A 15,018-nucleotide genomic window follows, 5' to 3' on the forward strand; every position below is an offset into this window, starting at 1 on the left:
ATAGGCCTCTATTGCTGTTGGTGTTGTGAAGTAGATGTTTTTAAAAATTGGTTTCTATCTTTAAAATATCTGGAGATGAGAGAAAACACATTTGTTACTGCATTGTTGTACACATGAAAAGTAAAAAACACTACAAGATCAAAGTAAATTAAGAAAAAATAAGAGTTAAAACTAGAACTTGCATTGTTCAGCCGTAAGTTAAGTAAAAATCCAAGACTGCCTTTATGGCAAATGTCAGTATTAGTACTTAGATTGTAGACTCAGATGTAGGCCCATTACTTCTAATGAACAATGTGCAATAAGACAAAAGCAAATAAGTAAATGCTGTAAGAATCAAAAGAGAGAAAAAAATAACTATTATTAGTAGCAGATGCTATGACTGTGAATAAAAAATATGAAATAGCCCAGATGCAAATGATTAAAAGAATTCAGCATGTAGTTAAGATCAATACAAATTTTTTATAATTAATAAAAATGTATGGCCACAACATTAAGATCAGTTATGGTTCAGTGTACTAACAATAAGTTTTAAAAAGGCAGTACTTATAATAACAAATATAACATTATTCTTTTTAAATCTAACAAAAGTAGTGTAAGATATAACATAAATTTTAAGCTTTATTCAAAGGCCCAAAAGAAAATCCAATAAATCCTATTAATGGATGGAAATAGCCAATGTAAATATGTCAATTCTCCTCAAATTAATCTACAGATTTAGAGCCTTTTTAAGTCAAACTTTAATTCGATACAAGTGAATAAGCTTATTCTATTTTTTATGTAATAAACTAAAAACACAAATTTCAGAAATTTCTTTCTCTGGCCATTACAGACTATCAGATTTATTTTCCTTTGGTAAATTCTATAAAGCTGGACAAGATATATAAAGGAACAACAGACAATACAGTGAAATGAATTTTTGAGAGAAGGGAACAACATGTGAATTCCATATTGAATCTAGTTTTCTGTCTTCAAACAGTTTTCAAACTACATTGCAAAGGAATAGATCCAAAGAGAGAGAACACTGGGTGAAGAAAATATATATGAGCTTGGGGCTGCTGAGGTGGTTAGAATATGTAGATAAAGTTCATAAAATGAGGGGGGTAGCAGAGATGTCATCTTAAGTCAACATAGGGTTTCCTTAAATGAAACAAGATGGGATTGGGAGGGAGACAAACCATAAGAGACTCTTAATGTCACAAAACAAACTGAGGGGGACTGCGGGTAGGGGGGTAGGGAGAGGGTGGTGGGGTTATGGACATTGGGGAGGGTATGTGCTATGGTGAGTGCTGTGAAGTGTACAAACCTGGCGATTCACAGACCTGTACCCCTGGGGCTAATAATACATTATATGTTTATAAAAAAATAAAAAATTAAAACAAAACAAAAAAAAATAGGGTTTCTTATAAATCTTGGGTTGAATACCATGCAGAGCTTGCAAATAGTAGTCTTTTCAAGGCCTCCAGAGAACAAATATTGTGAAGCTGTGTGAGCTGAACAGATTCCAGATTTTATCCCATCATGGAGAATTCTGACCAGCCAAAGAGGAGAGGCTCATTAAACATCTGAGTGTTCTCCTGAACCTAACAATATCTGTATCTAGTAAGGTAAGTCTAATTTACACATACTCCAACAAAACCTTAACAAAAATCCCATCCTTGATATAACTAACTCCACGCCAGAACAAAAGTCAATGCTCTTTAAGGGAAGACAACAAAATCTGTTCAGAACATAGCATCCCAGCATAAAAAATAAACAATAATAAGAACCGGATATGTGAAGAAGGTGGAATATAGGACCAATATACGAGTAAACATCCAATAAACAGAGACAAAACAAAACAGAGATGACATAGATGTTGAATTGGCAGGCAACCAAAGACTGAAATAGTTATTGTAAACCTGTTCAAGATTATTAAGGAAAAAATGAGCATAATGAATAAACTCATGGCAAATCTAAAAAAAAAAAAAAATAACCATTAAATAGAACAAAAACATACAAGATATGAATAAAATTTGCCTGGATTGGGCTTAACAGAAGTGTGGATCCTGGACATTAAGATCAATGAACTTGGAGGTAGGGCAAAAGAAACTATCCAATCTGAAGTACTGAGGAAAAAATATTAAAACAAATGAACAGAAACTCAAGTGGTCTAAAATATATTAGAGTTCTAGAAGAGTAGGAGAAAAAGATCAAGAAAGAGCAAATAATTTAAGAAATAAGGGCTGAAATTTTTCTAAAGAATATCAGTCTTCAGATCTAAGAAGTTCAGTGAATCCAGGAAGATAAACACAAAGTAAAACTTCCCTTAAGCATGTTATAAATTCCAGATAAAAAACATAAAGAGATAAAGGAAGGCAGATATTGATTCAGAAAAGAAGGGAACTACCTCAACTTAATAAAGGGCATCTGTGAAAAACCTACAGCTAACATCATATTAAACGTTTAAAGAATGAAAGCTTCCACTTGAGATCAGGAATAAAACTAGAATGTCTGCTCTTGTAACTTCGATTTAATATTTTACTATAAGTTCTAGTCAAACAATTATATATATATATATATATATATATATATATATATATGGTTGAAAACATATCATAGAAATATATTTCTCCTATTTAGAAAATTATTAAAAATCCACAAAAATGTTACTGGAACTTATATGCAAATATAGCAAGGTTTCAATATACAAAGAGCAATTGTATTTCTGCATACTAGCAATGAACTACTCAAAGATGAAATTAAGAAAACAATTCCACTTACAATAGCATCAAAAATAAGCACATGCTCAGGAACGTACTTAACAAAAGAAGTACAAAAATTGCAAAATATCATTGAAAGAAAGACAACCTAAATAAATGGAAAGTGTCCATCGACTAGAAGACTTAACATTGTTAGAATGGCAATACTCCCTAAATTGATCTATATCTTCAACACAATCCCAGTCAAAATCCCTCCTGCCTTTTTTTTGCAGAAATTTAAAGCTGTTTTTAAAATTCATGTGGAAATGCAAGAAACTCAGAATAGCTAAAACAATATTGAAAAATAAATGGAAGGGGGCGCTGGGTGGCTCAGTGGGTTAAAACCTCTGCCTTTGGCTCAGGTCACTGTCCCAGGGTCCTTGGATCGAGCCCCGCATCAGGCTCTCTGCTCAGCAGGGAGCCTGCCTCCCCCTCCCTCTGCTTCCCTTTCTACTTGTGATCTCTGTCAAATAAATAATAAAATCTTTAAAAAAGAAAAAGAAAAAGAAAAAGAAATGGAGGGCTCATTCCTCACATTATCCAATATCAAAGCTTATTACAAACTACAGTAAGTGAGACTGTATTTGACCAGCCTAAGAATAGTGCTATAGATCAATGGAAGATAATTTAGAGTTTAGAAAATAAACCTTACATTTATCATCAACTAATTTTTGACAATGGTGCCAAACAATTCAATGGGGAAAGATTATTCTTTTCAACCAATAATGGTAAGTTAAATTGATAGCCACAGACAAACAGATAAAGTCGGACCCCTATATCTCATACCAGTTATAAAAATCAACTCAAAAATTGATCAAAGACTTAAAAGTAAGAGCTAAAACTGTAAGACAATTAGAAGAAAGCAAAGACATATATCCACATGACCTGAGATTATCTTGCCAATGTAATAAGGCAAGAAAGAGAAGTGAAATCACCCAGTGACTTCAAACATAAAAGTATGTTTATTTGCAGAAAACTTAGGTTTTATGTAGAAGATCATGATGAATCTACAAAAAAAATAAAAGCTATTGGAGATAATTAGTGAACTTTGCAAGATCTAAAGCAAATATACAGAAAAATAAATTTTTTTAAATGTAGTAACTAAAATACTTAACTGTATAAAGTTTAAGAATTTTTGTTCATGTAAAGACACCAGAAGTGATTGAAAAAGAGAGGCTATGGGGCACCTGGGTAGCTCAGTCAATTGAATGTCTGACTCTTGGTTTCAGCTCTGGTCAGGATCTCAGGATGGTGAGATTGAGCTTTGTAATGAATGGCTCTGCACTCAGCTTGGGGTCTGCTTAAGATTGTCTCCCTCTCGCTCTGCCCCTGCCCCAAACTCCCTCTCTGTCTAAAAAGAGAGATAGAGAGAGAGAGAGAAAGAGAGACTATGAATCAGAAGATTAATATTCATAATATATAATAAATTCCCACCAATGAGTAAGACAAGGACAGGATAAAAATAGAACAATAGAAAAATTGACAAACTACTTGAACAAACATTTTATACAAGGAAATACCAATGGCCATTAAGCATATAAAAAGAAGGTCAATTTTGTTGGTGTCAAGAAAATGCAAATTAAGATCACAATGTAATAATATTTGATACTTCAGAATAAGCAAACATTGAGAATTCAACAATCTCACATAGAGAGGATATAGAGAATAGGAGGAACCTCTTAAATACTGTTGACAGAAGTATATATTGGTACAACCACTTTGAAAAACAATTTGTTAATATTATGTGAAAATGAACATGCAAATATCCTCTGACCCAGTGGCTATGCTTCTTGATATATATTTTAGAGAAACTATTGCACAGGTATACAGGAATCATATATCTGAATATTTTTAGCAGTAGGCATTATTTATAATTATCAAAAACTAAAAGTGGCTCAAATGTCCATTTAACATAAAATGCAGAAATACATGCTGAAATATTTACACAATGAACATTATTCACCTTTAAGAACTATAATATTATCTAATAGTTCAAATTTAACTTATATAACAAACCTATGTGATACAAGTAAGTTACAGAAGAAATACAGTATGATGCATTTTTCTTATGTAAAGCTAAAAAATAAAAGTGAACAATACATTGTTTAGGGATACCTGTATATATGGTAAAACTATATTTAATAATGCATCTATTTTGTATGGATCAAATATAGCATAATTTAAAATATTATGATTAAGAATAACAAATAAATCCCATCTTACAGACTTAGCTGACTCACTGTTCTGATCTTATGTCTTATCAATGAGACCATACTGCATCCACAACTTTTCTCAAACCAGTTTCTAAAAAACTTCCTTTATGTCCATCCATGTGTGCTTATTCTCTTCAACACACAAAATAGTATAGAAATAGCTGGGAAACTTCCACGGCATCAGAGTCATTTGCCACAAAAATGTCATGATCAGACAAACATGGCTCTTATTAAAGTACATATTTCTAGATGACATTCAAACATTAGAAGCCCCCCAAAATGATAAAGATATTTAAAGATATTCCCTACCTCAAGGAATTTTAAATTGTAAATATACATTAATGCTAAAAATGGAGTTAGAGGACATAGAGAATTAAATGTTAACTATTAAATTAATGCAGACACAAAACATCAATTATTTGCAATTGCATAAAAATAAGTTACTAAACAAATTACATGAGAAAGTAAGTGACCTAATACAGATGGGTGAGACCTAGTTGCTAAAGGTAGAAGTCTGGAAAGTGTTTTTATTGTGCTTGTAATATGTTACATAAATTATTTTTTTAATTTTTAAAGGTTGGTAGCAGAATATATATATAAACGTTGTTTTAGGGAAAGAAGGCTCAGCTTCACTCCTGGTTGTAATACCAAGTTATTTTATCATAAAGACCCTACACCATACTATGGAAAACTCTTAATAACTGTAGGTTAATTGAATGATTAAATTATATCATGAGTTTTTAAAAATCCTTACTTTTTTTCCCTATTGTAAATATGCATCTGGTTACATTTAATTTAGATTCTTCTTTCTCATTTATAATGAGGTTTTTTGGGGGCAAGGGGCAGGGATGATTTACAAAATATGGTATTAAAAGAAATGTTATACAACAGTATAATCTAATCACTACAAGTTCAAATCAGTATGGCATGTATGCCTCTAAATCAGTAGAATGTTTAAAATCTATTTTGCCTAAAAATACAAATAATAATTAAAATAATACAAAAATCAATCTGGGGCACCTGGGTGGTTTAGTCGGTTAAGTATCTGACTTCTGCTCGGGTCATGATCTCAGGGTCTTGGGATGGAACCCCGGCTCAGGCTCCCTGCTCAGTGGTGAGTCTGCTTCTCCCTTTGCCTCCCCCCGGCTTGTGCTCTCTCTCTCTCTCTCTGTCAAATAAATAAATAAAATCTTTAAAAAAATCAATCTAAATGTTAAAGACCAAAGGGGGTACACAGTTATTCCCCAGAGTAGAGACACTGAAGTTAATAAACATCTGCTTTGGAATATTTAGGCTTCTTAGGACCAAATGTTTTTTCTGCAAATAAAGCGGACTCCGTCATTCATCCCCCTACAGCAAATACAGTGAGAACCATATAGCTTATTGTGCGAGGATCTTTTGAATGAGAAGTTTGAATGGTTAGTTCCATAAAGAAATAAAAAGACCTTTGGCACAGTTTGTAAAAGCATGGTGAGACTTGCAAAAATACTGTGAAACAAAGAACTGGCAAAAGCAAGAAATAGAAATACAGAAGATTTCAAATTGAGAGGACCACAAAAAAGGGAGACTTTAAAATGTGAATTAGATTTCTTATGCAAATTCGCTGATCATCCTAATTTTAGAGAATGAGCAGCTTCAACAGAAGCAGTTAAATAGTCTGTCACCTGAATTAGCTGCATGAGTGTTGAGGGAGGTGTACAAGGCAGGACAGAAAAAACAGTATCTCCATCCCTACATACTCTGGGCTTTGGAAAAAGAGATGACCGCTGGATGGATAGGTGGATCGACTGATCGATACATGATAGATATAGATATCTGTTGTGAGACTGAATCTCAGTGTCACCTGCAGAGATCTTTTTAAATTCCTAAACACGAAGACAATCTCATGACTGAAAGAGTTGAGTGGGCAAAAAGCAGACCGGCAGATTGCTCATGGCCCAGCAATCTTTGATCCAGTGCAAATTGGAAGAACTACCCACAGCCAAAGAGCCCCTGGTGTGACTTGTAATTAGGTTTATGCTACTGATGAAATAAGCTCATTAAGGGATGTTAAAAATGTAAATAGAAAATTTAAAACCAAATTATTGGAAAATATAAGTTTAAAAATAGAAAATTAAGCACGGTAAGATGGTGACAGGCAGTATAAAGGCGAATGTAATGATCCCAGACAAGCATTTTGCTGAAATCTAAAAATCCTTTGTACCTTTCCAGACTGATTATGGTGGATGGAGAGCAGTTACTTTGAAGTGTTCAGCTTTCCATGGGGTCGTAACCCTCCAAACAGCAGACTGCATTTGGGATTCTCTTTAAGGGTAATAACACGGTTTCCTTGGTGCTGCAGCATGTACGGAAAAAAGCTTGTATTGATTCTTCAGATTTTCCAAGTTAATATGTAAAAGGTTTGTTCTAGGGAAAACCAGGTAGCTCTGGTTACTTATGAAGATCAGCCAGCTTGCAGACCATGCAAAATAGAAGGAAGAAAAAGGATTCCAGCTGGACTTAAATAACTTGAAGTCTTGTGGATAGTGAACGAAGAGAAGCATCGTAAATAAACAGTCTACTCTATACTGTAATTTTGACTGAAATATTTTAGAAACCTGGTCTCCCAAGGATCTAGTAAAAAGACTAAATTAAAAAAAATGTTCCATTAATTAGTGATTTGCCATTTGAAGCATAACCTGAAAAGTCCGTGACCCAATCCTGTACATTCTTATCCTGAACCGAGAGTAGACTGAGCAACAAAGGCGTCATTTAAATAATGACCAGAACAAATATTTTCTTTAAGAAATAAAAGACAACAATCGACCAATTAACAGCGTCCATTTATATAAGTCTTTAAAACTCATATTGATAAATTGCTTGCCATCTTATCGTAAAAGGCAGAATGTTCAAACTTGTATACTGATAACCTGTGGCTTGAATTGACATAGTAACATGAGAATAATAGGAACTGTGGATATTCATTAGACATCAAGTTAAGCAAAGCCTCCACCATAAATTAGCCAATGGTATATAATTTTTCCCTAGGAAGTTAGAGAAGATTTTGTGTTTGGGAGACTTTATGAAGTGAAGGAACTTTATGATTTTGTTTCCTGCCATCTCCTATTTAGAGGAATTTAGGGATTCAAAGAGGAACAAGAGGAAAATGAAACACAGTCACGGCTACCTCTGAAAAAACATTCTCAGAGAAAGGGGATTATTTTGCAACTCTCCTATCAGCCCCCACACCTCACCTAACAAACACCTATGCCTCCTTGACTTGAGAATCATTCTTTACCTTGTACCTAAAGGTGACCACAAACAAATGATAAAAATATATACATGTATTAATGAATTCATAAATGCCTCAAGGAAAGGACTGTTTCCTGTGGGACTTAATTTGTAGATAAGAATATTTGTTGATCCTTCATAAAAGAATAGTTCGTTCATGTTGCCACTCATTTATCTTATGAGGAACACTTTTGTTCTAATTACAAGGCAATGATTGCATGGAAATATATTCCAATCAAACCACCTGAGCTAAGTTTGTCCATCACTAACAGCGAAATTGTGAAATTATGGTATAGTACATCATCATACACTAAACCCCTGAAACACATAGCAGTTAAATTCCCACTAAACTCAATGATGATTAGTAATATAAACATATTCTAAATATATCAAAAGTAGTCATGTGTTTTTAATGACAAGTGTTTACTACTTTTGTAAATCCAACCTGCTCATTTCTCAACTCGGTAGCGTATGTGGTCAATTTCTTCTCTCTCTTTCTGCCCCTCTCTCTCCTACAAGTTAGTAAAAAGTAATTCATTTTAAAAGCAAAATAAATATCAAAAGCAAGAATATATCCTAACAAGCCTAATTTTGTTGATGTCAGTAATAAGGGAGGAAAACAATCAAATAAAGCCTTATGTGGTTCAGTAGTTCAGCTACTAAGTTCCTGAGGATAAATATATGCTCTAACTTTGTAAACAAAAAACAAACAAAACAAAACACCAGTTTTCAGATAACACCATCAACCAGAGTCAATGTTCTCCCTAGCACACTATCCTAATTTAACAATATCATTGTTAAAAATTTCACGGACAACAATAGCCAAAAGGTGGAAACAATCAAAGTGCCTATGGACAGATGAATGGATAAACAAAATGTGACATATCCTGGGGTGTGTGGGTGGCTCAGTTGTATGAGTGGCTACCTTGGGCTCAGATCATGAACCCATGGTCCTGAGATCATGCACCACATTGGCCTCCCTGCTCAGCGGGGGGCCTGCTTCTCCCTCTTCCTCTCCCTCTCCCTCTGCCTGCCATTCCCCTTGCTTGTGCTCTCTCTCTCTCACTCTATAATAAATATCTCTGTAATAAATTTATTAAATTTATCTATACATATTTATTATAGATAAATTTATAATAAATTTATTTATGGATAAATAAATTTATCTGTAATAAATATCTCACTCTATAATAAATAAATTAAATAAATGAATAAATAAAATCTTTTTTAAAAATGTGATATATAGGTATCTATCATCTATTTATCTACAATGGAATATTATTCCATCTTAAAAAGGAAAGGAATTCTGCCACATGCTACAATATGAATGGTGAAAAGGGAGAAAGACAGAAAGGGAAGAATAGGGAAAGGAGGGGTTTCTTTCAGTTTCACGACCATCATAAACACAGTTTTGCCCCCCTCTGTAAGTCAGACTTAGAAGGTCATTTCTGATGAACAAGGTTTTCATTCTCCTTCTACTCCACACATGTGGAAAATGAAGAAGAGATTGCATTTCTGTGTCTGGAGTTTTTGTTTCTGTTTTTTCCCTGAATGAAGCAGAAGGGGAGGAGCAGAGACTGGGATACTTACATAAGCGAAACAAAATAATAAGGAAAAGTTTCCCTGACTAGAGGGGCAGGTAACATAGCTGTTGACTTATGCTTGAGCCAGACTGACTACTTTGAGATTTTGACTCTACTGTTATCAGCCATTAGCTTGTTCATTACATGTGGCTTCCCCTTCTATATAATAAGTATAATAATATAACCTATCTCACAGGGTTGTTGTGAGACCAAATGAATTAATATAAATCACTGCTGCTGCTGATTACATGATTCAGAGAGTTAGTAGGATTTTTTTTTATCAAAAGACTAGGTAACTGTGTATCTACTAATATATTTATATATCTCCCGATTTTTGTCATATATGCAAATAGAGATACACGACTCCTTTTTCACTTCTCTAATGACCTGATAAATTTACCTTAACTGTAATTGCTTATACAGATATACATTATGTGTGTGTGTGTGTGTATATGTATATATATATTTTCTCCCTTCCCCCTATCTCCCCCACTGCTCCTCCCTCACTACTCTCACTCTCTCAAACAAATAAATAAAATCTTTTTAAAATAATAATAATAATTTCCAGAAAACCATTACAGAACATTATCATCGTCCTTTTTGTTCAGATCACATGATGACCTTAGCTGCTAGAATATTTATATATATATATATATATATATTCAAAATGTTTCGATAGTCTTTTTTTAAAAAGATTTATTTATTTATTTATCTAAGGGAGAGAGAAACAGATGGTATAAGCAGGAAGAGGGGCTGAGGGAGAGAATTTTCAAGCAGACTCCCTGCTGAGTGTGGAGCCCCACATAGGGTTTGATCTCACCACCCTGAGATCCTGAACTGAGCAGAAACCAAGAGTTGGACACTTAACAACTGTGCCATCCAGACACCCCAAAATGTTTCTATGGTCTTAAAAAATTATGAACATAAATACTTCCCAAATGTTATGAAATCTTTATTTTATACAAGTCCTTATTTTTAATCAAACTATAATAAGAACACCTTTATCAAATTATTAATTTGAGAGACTAGATTTACATGAGTTCACCAGTCATGAATGAGAAAGTACTCCAAAGGAAATAGACATATACACAATATGAAAGAAGAAATAATAGAAATTGAAAGGAAGTACTTAGATTTAGTAATGATTCTTTTTTTTTTTAATTTTATTTTTCATAAACATATAATATCTTTTTATCCCCAGGGATACAGGTCTGTGAATCGCCAGGTTTACACACTTCACAGCACTCACCATAGCACATACCCTCCCCAATGTCCATGATCCCACCCCCCCCAACTCCCCTCCCCCCATTAACCCTCAGTTTGTTTTGTGAGATTAAGAGTCACTTATGGTTTGTCTCCCTCCCAATCCCATCTTGTTTCATTTACTCTTCTCCTACCCCCTTAACCCCCCATGTTGCATCTCCTCTCCCTCATATCAGGGAGATCATATGATAGTTGTCTTTCTCCGATTGACTTCTTTCGCTAAGCATGATACCCTCTAGTTCCATCCACGTCGTCGCAAATGGCAAGATTTCATTTCTTTTGATGGCTGCATAGTATTCCATTGTGTATATATACCACATCTTCTTTATCCGTTCGTCTGTTGATGGACATCTAGGTTCTTTCCATAGTTTGGCTATTGTAGACATTGCTGCTATAAACATTCGGGTGCACGTGCCCCTTCGGATCACTACGTTTGTATCTTTAGGGTAAATACCCAGCAGTGCAATTGCTGGGTCATAGGGTAGTTCTATTTTCAACATTTTGAGGAACCTCCATGCTGTTTTCCAGAGTGGTTGCACCAGCTTGCATTCCCACCAACAGTGTAGGAGGGTTCCCCTTTCTCCGCATCCTCGCCAGCATCTGTCATTTCCTGACTTGTTACTTTTAGCCATTCTGACTGGTGTGAGGTGGTATCTCATTGAGGTTTTGATTTGTATTTCCCTGATGCCGAGTGATGTGGAGCACTTTTTCACGTGTCTGTTTGCCATCTGGATGTCTTCTTTGCAGAAATGTCTGTTCATGTCCTCTGCCCATTTCTTGATTGGATTATTTGTTCTTTGGGTGTTGAGTTTGCTAAGTTCTTTATAGATTTTGGACACTAGCCCTTTATCCGATATGTCATTTGCAAATATCTTCTCTCATTCTGTCAGTTGTCTTTTGGTTTTGTTAACTGTTTCCTTTGCTGTGCAAAAGCTTTTGATCTTGATGAAATCCCAATAGTTCATTTTTGCCCTTGCTTCCCTTGCCTTTGGCGATGTTCCGAGGAAGATGTTGCTGCGGCTGAGGTCGAAGAGGTTGCTGCCTGTGTTCTCCTCAAGGATTTTGATGGATTCCTTTCTCACATTGAGATCCTTCATCCATTTTGAGTCTATTTTCGTGTGTGGTGTAAGGAAATGATCCAATTTCATTTTTCTGCATGTGGCTGTCCAATTTTCCCAACACCATTTGTTGAAGAGGCTGTCTTTTTTCCATTGGATATTCTTTCCTGCTTTGTCGAAGATTAGTTGACCATAGAGTTGAGGGTCGATTTCTGGGCTCTCTATTCTGTTCCATTGATCTATGTGTCTGTTTTTGTGCCAGTACCATGCTGTCTTGATGATGACAGCTTTGTAATAGAGCTTGAAGTCCGGAATTGTGATGCCACCAACTTTGGCTTTCTTTTTCAATATTGCTTTGGCTATTTGAGATCTTTTCTGGTTCCATATAAATTTTAGGATTATTTGTTCCATTTCTTTGAAAAAAATGGATGGTACTTTGATAGGAATTGCATTAAATGTGTAGATTGCTTTAGGTAGCATAGACATTTTCACAATATTTATTCTTCCAATCCAGGAGCATGGAACATTTTTCCATTTCTTTGTGTCTTCCTCAATTTCTTTCATGAGTACTTTATAGTTTTCTGTGTATAGATTCTTAGTCTCTTTGGTTAGATTTATTCCTAGGTATCTTATAGTTTTGGGTGCAATTGTAAATGGGATTGACTCCTTAATGTCTCTTTCTTCTGTCTTGTTGTTGGTGTAGAGAAATGCAACTGATTTCTGGGCATTGATTTTATATCCTGACACTTTACTGAATTCCTGTACAAGTTCTAGCAGTTTTGGAGTGGAGTCTTTTGGGTTTTCCACATAGAGGATCATATAATCTGCGAAGAGTGATAGTTTGACTTCTTCTTTGCCAATTTGGATGCCTTTAATTTCCTTTTGTTGTCTGATTGCTGAGGCTAGGACTTCTAGTACTATGTTGAATAGCAGTGGTGATAATGGACATCCCTGCTGTGTTCCTGACCTGAGCGGAAAAGCTTTCAGTTTTTCTCCATTGAGAATGATATTTGCGGTGGGTTTGTCATAGATGGCTTTGATAATATTGAGGTATGTGCCCTCTATCCCTACACTTTGAAGAGTTTTGATCAGGAAGGGATGCTGTACTTTGTCAAATGCTTTTTCAGCATCTATGGAGAGTATCATATGGTTCTTGTTCTTTCTTTTATTAATGTGTTGTATCACATTGATTGATTTGCGGATGTTGAACCAACCTTGCAGCCCTGGAATAAATCCCACTTGGTCGTGGTGAATAATCCTTTTAATGTACTGTTGAATCCTATTGGCTAGTATTTTGGCGAGAATTTTTGCATCTGTGTTCATGAAGGATATTGGTCTGTAGTTCTCTTTTTTGATGGGATCCTTGTCTGGTTTTGGGATCAAGGTGATGCTGGCCTCATAAAATGAGTTTGGAAGTTTTCCTTCCATTTCTATTTTTTGGAACAGTTTCAGGAGAATAGGAATTAGTTCTTCTTTAAATGTTTGGTAGAATTCCCCCGGGAAGCCATCTGGCCCTGGGCTTTTGTTTGTTTGGAGATTTTTGATGACTGTTTCAATCTCCTTACTGGTTATGGGTCTGTTGAGGCTTTCTATTTCTTCCTGGTTCAGTTGTGGTAGTTTATATGTCTCTAGGAATGCATCCATTTCTTCCAGATTGTCAAATTTGTTGGTGTAGAGTTGCTCATAGTATGTTCTTATAATTGTCTGTATTTCTTTGGTGTTGGTTGTGATCTCTCCTCTTTCATTCATGATTTTATTTATTTGGGTCCTTTCTCTTTTCTTTTTGATAAGTCTGGCCAGGGGTTTATCGATCTTATTAATTCTTTCAAAGAACCAGCTCCTAGTTTCGTTGATTTGTTCTATTGTTTTTTTGGTTTCTATTTCATTGATTTCTGCTCTGATCTTTATGATTTCTCTTCTCCTGCTGGGTTTAGGGTTTCTTTCTTGTTCTTTCTCTAGCTCTTTTAGGTGTAGGGTTAGGTTGTGTACCTGAGACCTTTCTTGTTTCTTGAGAAAGGCTGGTACCGCTATGTATTTTCCTCTCAGGACTGCCTTTGTTGTGTCCCACAGATTTTGAACCATTGTGTTTTCATTATCATTTGTTTCTATGAATTTTTTCAACTCTTCTTTAATTTCCTGGTTGACCCATTCATTCTTTAGAAGGATGCTGTTTAGTCTCCATGTAATTGGGTTCTTTCCAAATTTCCTCTTGTGATTGAGTTCTAGCTTCAGAGCATTGTGGTCTGAAAATATGCAGGGAATGATTCCAATCTTTTGATACGGTTGAGACCTGATTTAGGACCGAGAATATGATCTATTCTGGAGAATGTTCCATGTGCACTAGAGAAGAATGTGTATTCTGTTGCTTTGGGATGAAATGTTCTGAATATATCTGTGATGTCCATCTGGTCCAGTGTGTCATTTAAGGCCTTGATTTCCTTGTTGATCTTTTGCTTGGATGATCTGTCCATTTCAGTGAGGGGAGTGTTAAAGTCCCCTACTATTATTGTATTATTGTCGATGTGTTTCTTTGATTTTGTTATTAATTGGTTTATATAGTTGGCTGCTCCCATGTTAGGGGCATAGATATTTAAAATTGTTAGATCTTCTTGGACAGTTCCTTTGAGTACGATATAGTGTCCTTCCTCATCTCTTATTATAGTCTTTAGCTTAAAATCTAATTGATCTGATATAAGGATTGCCACTCCTGCTTTTTTCTGATGTCCATTAGCATGGTAAATTCTTTTCCACCCCCTCACTTTAAATCTGGAGGTGTCTTCAGGTTTAAGATGAGTTTCTTGTAGGCAACATATAGATGGGTTTTGTTTTTTTATCCATTCTGATACCCTGTGTCTTTTGATTGGGGCATTTAGCCCATTAACATTCAGGGTAA

At 35.0% G+C, this 15,018-nt stretch overlaps 1 protein-coding gene across 2 annotated transcripts in view; it reads right to left on the reverse strand.

Moving 5' to 3' along the window:
* LOC111154534 (multimerin 1) overlaps positions 1-15,018 on the reverse strand; it is a 65,152-nt gene that overhangs the window by 37,665 nt on the left and 12,469 nt on the right. The window lies entirely within an intron of this gene.

Source organism: Enhydra lutris, unplaced genomic scaffold, assembly GCF_002288905.1.
Source record: "Enhydra lutris kenyoni isolate GAN:26980312 unplaced genomic scaffold, ASM228890v2 scaffoldscaffold3, whole genome shotgun sequence".
Lineage (NCBI taxonomy): Eukaryota > Metazoa > Chordata > Mammalia > Carnivora > Mustelidae > Enhydra > Enhydra lutris.